General features: G+C 54.6%; 2 pseudogenes; both read right to left on the reverse strand.

Moving 5' to 3' along the window:
• Positions 1 to 835, reverse strand: part of LOC100618963 (F-box/WD repeat-containing protein 2-like) — a 145,909-nt pseudogene extending 145,074 nt beyond the window's left edge.
• Positions 836 to 5,156: 4,321 nt separating this feature from the next.
• LOC130455245 (uncharacterized) lies at positions 5,157 to 6,252 on the reverse strand (annotated as a pseudogene).
• Between the last annotated feature and the right edge of the window lie 1,208 nt (positions 6,253 to 7,460).

The following is a 7,460-nucleotide window of genomic DNA, read 5'->3' on the forward strand; positions in this document are numbered from 1 at the left end:
CTCTTCATTTTCTTTATTTTTCCTGCTTTTGCCCATAACATGGCTATCATAGAAATATGTTTTTGCATGACTTCATATGTATAATGGGTATAATATTTCTTGCCTTCTCAATATGTTATAGGAGTAATAGTAGGAAGGAGAGAATTTGGAACCAAAAATGAAAATTTTTTAAATTCAAATAAAAACATTTAATAATTGTACTTCAGTAAAAATAAACATAAGAAATCAGTGACATATGTGATACAGTTTTAGAATAACTTCCATCTTAAATAGTTTTTTTAATTGATAATTTAAGTAGTTAGGTTCATTTATCTAAAATACTTCCTTATACTGGATAAGTGAAGCAAGCATTTCTGTACATCTTTGGAGTCTAAAGTCAAATAAAATTTAATTTTCTTCTAAAAAAAGAGAAATTTAAGGCCCTCCTCCCATTTATTCATCACTGCTAGCTGGCATCTTGTGTGAAATGAGTCATTTCCCTCTCATGATGCTGCCAGCTATTCACAAGTAAGCAATGTTAGGGTCCAGTTCGTCACCCACCACCAAGTAAGACCCATAGACAATGCAATCAAGCAAAAGGGTTGTTTATTGATCTGGTGTGCACCAGGGGAGCTCAGCAGAAGAATTCTGCCTGTAGCTTTTGAGTGCAGAGGTTTTTATCCCCATCACCTGCCAGCATATCTCCTGCCAGCATACATGGCCCACAAGTTCTTCCTGGAATCTACAGCCAGGGTGTCGACACATTTACGTTCTCTGCCGGGGGTCTGTTTGTCAGATGTTCCACAATGATATGTGCTGCCGTGACCGAGCAGTTCCTTGCTTGGGCCTCCTTCATTCCCTACTTCTTTTTCTCTTAGGGGGCAGAGGGAAGGCCTGTCGGTGGGGGCAGCTCATAGCCCTCGGCCTGGGGCTCAGTGGTGGCTAGGGGTTGGTACTGTTGTCGGAGGGCCAACACCTGGACAATATCCAGGCGATCTTTCATGAACCGAACAAGGTGGTTGAGAATGCAGAGGCCGAATGTCAAGAGTAGGATTAGGATGGTAAGGGGCCCTATGAGGGACGTGACTAGGGTGGTGAGCCAGGGAGAGGAGTTAAAAAGGTGGGCGTACCAGGGACTAGCAGCTTCTCTCTCCCTCCATCGGGCTTCTAGACCCTCTCATAGCTTGCTCAGGGAGTCCCTAATAATCCGAGTGGTTAACAGAGAAGCAGCATTCTTGGCCCAAGGCTGCACAGAGGGCCACCTCCTTGAGGAAGAGGAGGCCCAAGCTTCGCTGATTTTGAAGGGCAGCCTCAGCTAAGGAGGCCTGGGACCTCTCAAGGAAAGCGATAGAGGATTCTAGCCTAGCTGTATCCTCATTGAGTGCCTTGCAGAAGTGGTGGGCAGCGACGCCCACCCCTGCCCCGGTCACTGCTGAGAGAGTGGCTATGGTGATGGCAATGGTACGATATGCGGTCCCATGTTTGAAGGAGGTCCTGATTGGTACAATAGGTCACCCAGGGCACTATGGTCGCGAGAACGCAGCATTCAAGGCTGGCATTCAGGGAGGTGGGAGAGACGCAAGGCTGGAGGCCAGAGTGGGAGCACAGCCATCGCGCCCCTTGAGGGGGGATGAGATGTTTACCTCCTGGGAGGCGGACTGTAGCTGAGCAGAGGCGGGGATCTGGGCAGGTGCCATTCCCAGTGACTGAGGAGAAGGTCAGGCCAGGGGCAGAGTCACCAGGGGCCGAGTCACCCCATTGGCACTGGGAGGGGCTTTCCTCTTGAGAGGTGGTATAGGAGGAATTCAGGCCAAAGGCCTCATAATAGGGTGGGGATGTGACTAGGCAAAGCCAACGTCATTCAGTGAGGTTGGGGGAAGAATGGTTGAGGGGCGAAAAGGAGGTTCGTAGTAGGGGGAAAAGGGGATTGTCATGTACAGGATGGTGGTAAGGGGGAACTTGGGCGGTCGGGGTGGAGAACAGGGGCCATGAAATGGTGAGGGAAAAGTGGTGGTCTCCCATGAGGAGGGAAGACTCCTAGAGGGAGGGGGCTTGAGGGGCCTGACCTTACTGGGGTAAAGTACAAGATTGGGTCCTACAGGTATGGGAGGGGACAAGGTGGGCTCTTTCCAAAGCATGAATAGGCCTCCCCAATGTGGCCCGTCACTGTGGGATCTATACCACCAGATTCCACAGGTCCTGCCCAACATCCAAGATTGGGGTGGCCTGAAGGGGCTCCAGGACGAGCTGGTTGCACTCGGTTTTCGGGTACGGGTCACGGCGGCGGCAGTGATGACCACAGTCACAGGGACCCCATTTTCACTGTCAACCAGGAGTCAGGGATTGATGGGGTCCATGGGTTGCAGTCGTGCCGCGTATTCCCTCCTGTGACTATAGTCTTGCACCCCCAATGGGAACAATAGTATTGGTTTGGCTGGTTGCAGTAAGGTTTCCCAGGGTGAGGGGCAGGACAGAGGTAAAATACTCCCGTGTTCCTACAGATGGATTCAGGGGTTTTACGGGGGGGGGGGGGAGCATGTATGTCCTTAGGTCCCCATAAAAGGTCACAAGTCTCGGTTTGAAGACTAGGAGTCCCCCAAGTTACAACTGTGCTAAGTATGGTGGAGTGTTCACAGCTGATGAGGGACCATTTCCATGGCTGGTGGGAGAACCCTGCCTGTAGAATGGAGAGAAAAGAAGTGAGAGAAAGGGGGGAAAGGGGAGGGCCATGCTGTCCGGTGAAGTTTAAGCTTCAGAGGAGTGTCGAGATGGGAAGTGGCTGTCCAGACCTCGGTAGCCTTTGGCGGGTCTGCGGCTCTCTCGTGGGAGTGGTGGATCCAAGGGCTGATTCCGTCAACCTTAAGAGCGGAAGGGGTGACAAAGAGGGTCACATAGGGTCCCTTCCACCATGGCTGAAGGTTGGCCTTGCGGTGTCGCTTCACCCAGACCCAGTCCCCAGGTTTAAAGGGATGGGGGTCGTGGGGAGGAGGTTGGAACCGTGCCTGAAGCCTCGGCCAGAGGTCAGACTGGATCTGAGAGAGGGAGAGAACACAGTCCTGCAATGAGGGGTTACCGAGAATCGTATATGGGAATGTGGAAATGACGGGGGGAACTGAACCATAAAGGATCTCATCAGGGGTGAGGGAGAGGGGCCCAGGGGTATTGCGGGCCTTAAAGAGGGCTGGGGGAAGGAGCGTCACCCAGACCCGGCCAGTCTCCAAAGAGAGTTTAGTAAGAATCTCTTTTAGGGTTCGATTCAGTCTTTCCACCTGTCCCGAACTCTGGGGGTTATACTCACAGCGTAATTTCCATTTGACCCCGAGGCCCCCTGCCAGCGCCTGTAAGGTCTGGGCCACAAACGCAGGGCCATTGTCCGAGCCTAGGGAGGAGGACACCCCGAACCAGGGAATTATTTCTTCCAGCAAGATTTTAGCAACTGCCTGGGCAGTTTCAGTCTTTGTTGCAAAAGCCTCGGGCCACCCCGTGAAGGTGTCTACAAGAACTAGGAGGTACCGGAATGCAAACTTTCCAGGCTAGACTTCAGTGAAATCAAGTTCCCAATGCTCACAGGGTCGGGTGCCGCGGAGGCGGGTCCCGGGGTGCAAGTTCGCGTTTGCTGGCCGGGTCAGCTGGCAGGCGGTGCACTTGTCGACCAACTCTGTCAGGAAGGCCCGAGAGCCTTGAAAGTGAATCTGTCCTTCCTGGAGCAGTTCCTGGAGCTTGTTGGCACTCATGTGTGTAAGACGGTGGAGGTGGGTGGTCAAAAGCTGACCAGCAATCTTGGGTAACAGCAACTTACCAGCAGGGTCCTGGAAGAAAGAACCAACCGGCCTCCCCTCCTTCCCTCTTACCCAGTGGTGGTCACTGTCCGAATATTGAGGAGGGTCCGGTGGGGGATCTGGGATGAGGGATGGGGGGCCCGGTGGTTCCGGGCTGGCCTGGATGGGTAGCACTAGGGTCTGGGCCTGGTCTCCCATCGCCGCTGCCTTGGCTGCCTCGTTTGCCCAGCGGTTTCCCGTGGCGGGGAGGGACGAGCCACTTTGGTGTCCAGGCATATGGACAACGGCAACGGCACAGGGCTCCCAGACGGCTGCGAGGAGATCCTGGATGTCCTCGAGGTGGGCCACCGGCTTCCCAGCTGAAGTGACAAACCCCCTTTCCCGGTATATCGGCACATGCACATGCAGGGTCGCGCAGGCGTAGCGACTGTCTGTGTATATAGTGACCCGCTTGTCCTTTGCCGCCCGCAAGGCTGCTGCCAAGGCCATCAGTTCAGCTTTCTGTGCCGACGTCCCCTGGGGAGGGAAGCGTCCCAAATGACCTGGCCAGTGTGACCGACTATCGCGGCTCCGGCCCTCCTACCTTGGGGGGACATGAAGCTGCTGCCATCGGTGAAGAAGAGGAGGTCCGGACTGGCCAGAGGGACGTCCTTGAGGTCAGGCCGTGCAGATATCGACTCCACAAGGATCTCCTGGCAGGAGTGCGTCTCGGTGTCGTCATCCCCGGCAGGGAGAAGCGTGGCGGGGTTAAGGGTGGACACTACCCGGAAGGACAGCCGAGCCTCATTCAGGAGGAGTGACTGGTAGTGGGTCAGCCGGGCGTGGGACAGCCAGCGCACCGGAGGCTGGCGGAGGACACTCTCAATGGCGTGCGAGGTGGCGATGAGAAGCGGCTGGCCATGTGTGAGTTTGTCAGCATCCTTGACCAGAAGGGCCACTGCTGCAATGATGCAGAGACAGGAGGGCCATCCCGCCCAGACCGGGTCGAGCCGTTTGGACAGGTAGGCCACCGGCCGGTCCCAGGGTCCCAGTTTCTGAGTGAGGACCCCTTTCGCCACCCCCCCGACGTTCGTCAACAAACAGCTGGTAAGGTTTCTCTGGGTCAGGAAGGGCTAGGGCCGGCGCTTGCCGCATAGCCTTTCGGAGGTCTTGGAAGGCTATTTCCATGTCCTCCGTCCAGACCCAGTTCGAGGTTTCCCGGGTGGCAGCGTAGAAGGGTTTTGCTGTCTGCAAAGTTGGGGACCCAAAGACGACAGTATCCCACAGATCCCAGGAATTCCTGTACCCGCCGGGGAGACGAGGGGGTGGGGATGGAGAGGATGGCCGGGGTCATGGCTGGGGTGAGCCAGCGGAGGCCATCGTGCAGGCGATAGCCAAGGAAGGTGACCTCCCGGAGGGCTATGTGTGCCTTCCTGGCCCTGACATGATAGCCAGCGCCCTTGAGGCAGAGCAAGAGGTCCCTTGTAGCCTCCTTGCAGGATTCCTCTGTGGGAGTCGATCAGCAAGTCGTCTACTTATTGCAAGAGAGTCACTGTAGGGTGGAGTCGGAGAAAGGTCCTCCGCCAACGCATTGCTAAAGATGGTCGGGCTCCGTTTTAGCCCCTGTGGCAGGCGCCCCCATGTGAGTTGAATGGTTGAGTGGGTTTCAGGGGAGAACCACTCAAAAGCGAAAATGGGCTGACTGACTGTGGCCAGAGAGAGGGTGAAGAAGGCATCTTTTAGGTCCAAAGTAGTGTACCAGGTCAAGGAAGGGTGTAGATTGCTAAGGAGAGTATATGGGTTTGGGATGGTGGGGTGGACATCCTCAACACGCTTGTTAACTTCATGCAAGTCCTGAACAGGTCTGTAATCCCCTGTGCCTAGTTTACAGACAGGGAGGAGTGAGGTGTTCCATGGAGAGTTGCAGGCGTGAGAATCCCAGAGGCCAGAAGGCACTTAATGTGAGGTTGGATGCCATGTCTGGCCTCAGCTGACCTCAGGTATTGTCTAACCCGTATGGGGTGGCCTCACTCCTGAGGAGGATGATAATGGGTGGTTGATTTATGGCCAGTCCGACTCCAGAGAGTTCAGCCCAGACCTTAAGAATGGAGTCCACCCAAGGCCGCACACGGGGGGTAATGTCCGGAGGGGCTAGGTCCGAATATAGAAGTTGTTCATCCTGGAGGGCTAGGGTAAGGACCGTGAGAGGGGTTCCTGAGCCATCAGTAAGGGACATGGTCCCCTGGGAAAAATGAATATGGGCCCCGATCTTGTGGAGGAGGCCTCGACCGATAAGGGGAGCCAGGCTCTCAGGGATGATGAGGAAAGAATGAGAGACCTGGTGGGTTCCCAGATTGACAGTCTGTGCTGTGGTCCAGGGATATCAGTTGGACCCCGTCACCCCTTGGACCAAGGAGGTTTTGGAACTGGTCTTCCCCAAGGGTGACAGGAGGACCGAGTGTTCGGCCCCAGTGTCCACGAGCATGGGAAGGGGTTTCCCCTCAATGTAAGCCATTACCCAGGACTCAGGGAGGGGACCTGAGACCAATCCCCCTCAGTCATCCTCAGCAAGGGCAATAACATTCTTATTGGGCCATCCCCAGTCTGTGTTGGAGGGGCTATCTAAGCACCTTGGGGGGCCCTGCAGGCCTTGCCTCATTCTGCCTTGTATTCTGTGGGGGCAGTGATGCTGCCAGTGGCCAATTTTACCACAAAGGAAACAGGGCATAGATCAGAGGGCTGCTCACCAGGGGGAGAGGGCTGGGTCAAGGCTGCCACGAGGACCCAGGTTGTCTACTGTTGGGTCCGGGTCAATTGCTTCCTAGCCTTCTCTTCCCTAGACTGGAGGTCCTGCAAACACTTGAGTTCTCGTTCTTCAGCCTCCTTCTGTTTCTTTTCCTGTCTAGCAATGTCCTCCTGCCTTAGTCGGTCAGCCCGTTCCTCAGGGGTTTTGCAGGAGTTAAAAACTTTCTTCGCCACCTTAAGTAATTCGGTTAAAGATTGGGCTGTAAATGCATCTGCCCTCTGGAGCTTCTTGCGAATATCAGGGGCCAACTGATTGACAAAAGCAAGGAGAATGGCTGTCTGACTATTGGGAGATGTTGGGTCCACTGGGGAGTAAATGCGGAAAGCTTCCTGCAGCTGCTCAAGAAACGCGGCAGGGGTCTCCTTGGGGCCTTGCCTAACAGAATCAATTTTAGCCAAATTAGTGGGCTTGTGGGCCACTGCCCGAAGTGCAGCAAGGAGAGTCTGGTGATAGGACTGAAGACACTCCCTACCTTGATCAGTGGCGAAGTTCCAGTCAGGCCGCTCGGTGGGGAACGCAGCAGTGAGGCATGCAGGGTTGGTGATGGGTCTCCCATCATCCCCAAGAACCAACTTTTTACCTTCAGCGATGATCCAATCATGCTCCTCACTGGTGAAGAGTATGCGGAGGAATTGCTGATAATCATCCCAAGTGGGACTATGGGTGAGAAAAATACTCGACCAAGTCTATTAGCTTCTGGGGCTGCCCAGAGAAAGAGGGATTTTGATGTTTCCAATTATACAAGTTGGAAGAAGTGAAAGGCCAGTACTGGAAAACAAGGGGACCCCCTTCCACCATGGGCCCGACAGTGCAGACTGGTAGGACGGTGGTAGAGGAGGGGGCTTCTGCTGGAATGGGAGGTGGCAGCTGCATCAAAGGCACTCGGCCTCTGGTGCGATGAGCTGGAGGAGGGCTGG

The sequence above is a fragment of the Monodelphis domestica genome, chromosome 6, assembly GCF_027887165.1.
Source record: "Monodelphis domestica isolate mMonDom1 chromosome 6, mMonDom1.pri, whole genome shotgun sequence".
NCBI classification, from domain to species: domain Eukaryota; kingdom Metazoa; phylum Chordata; class Mammalia; order Didelphimorphia; family Didelphidae; genus Monodelphis; species Monodelphis domestica.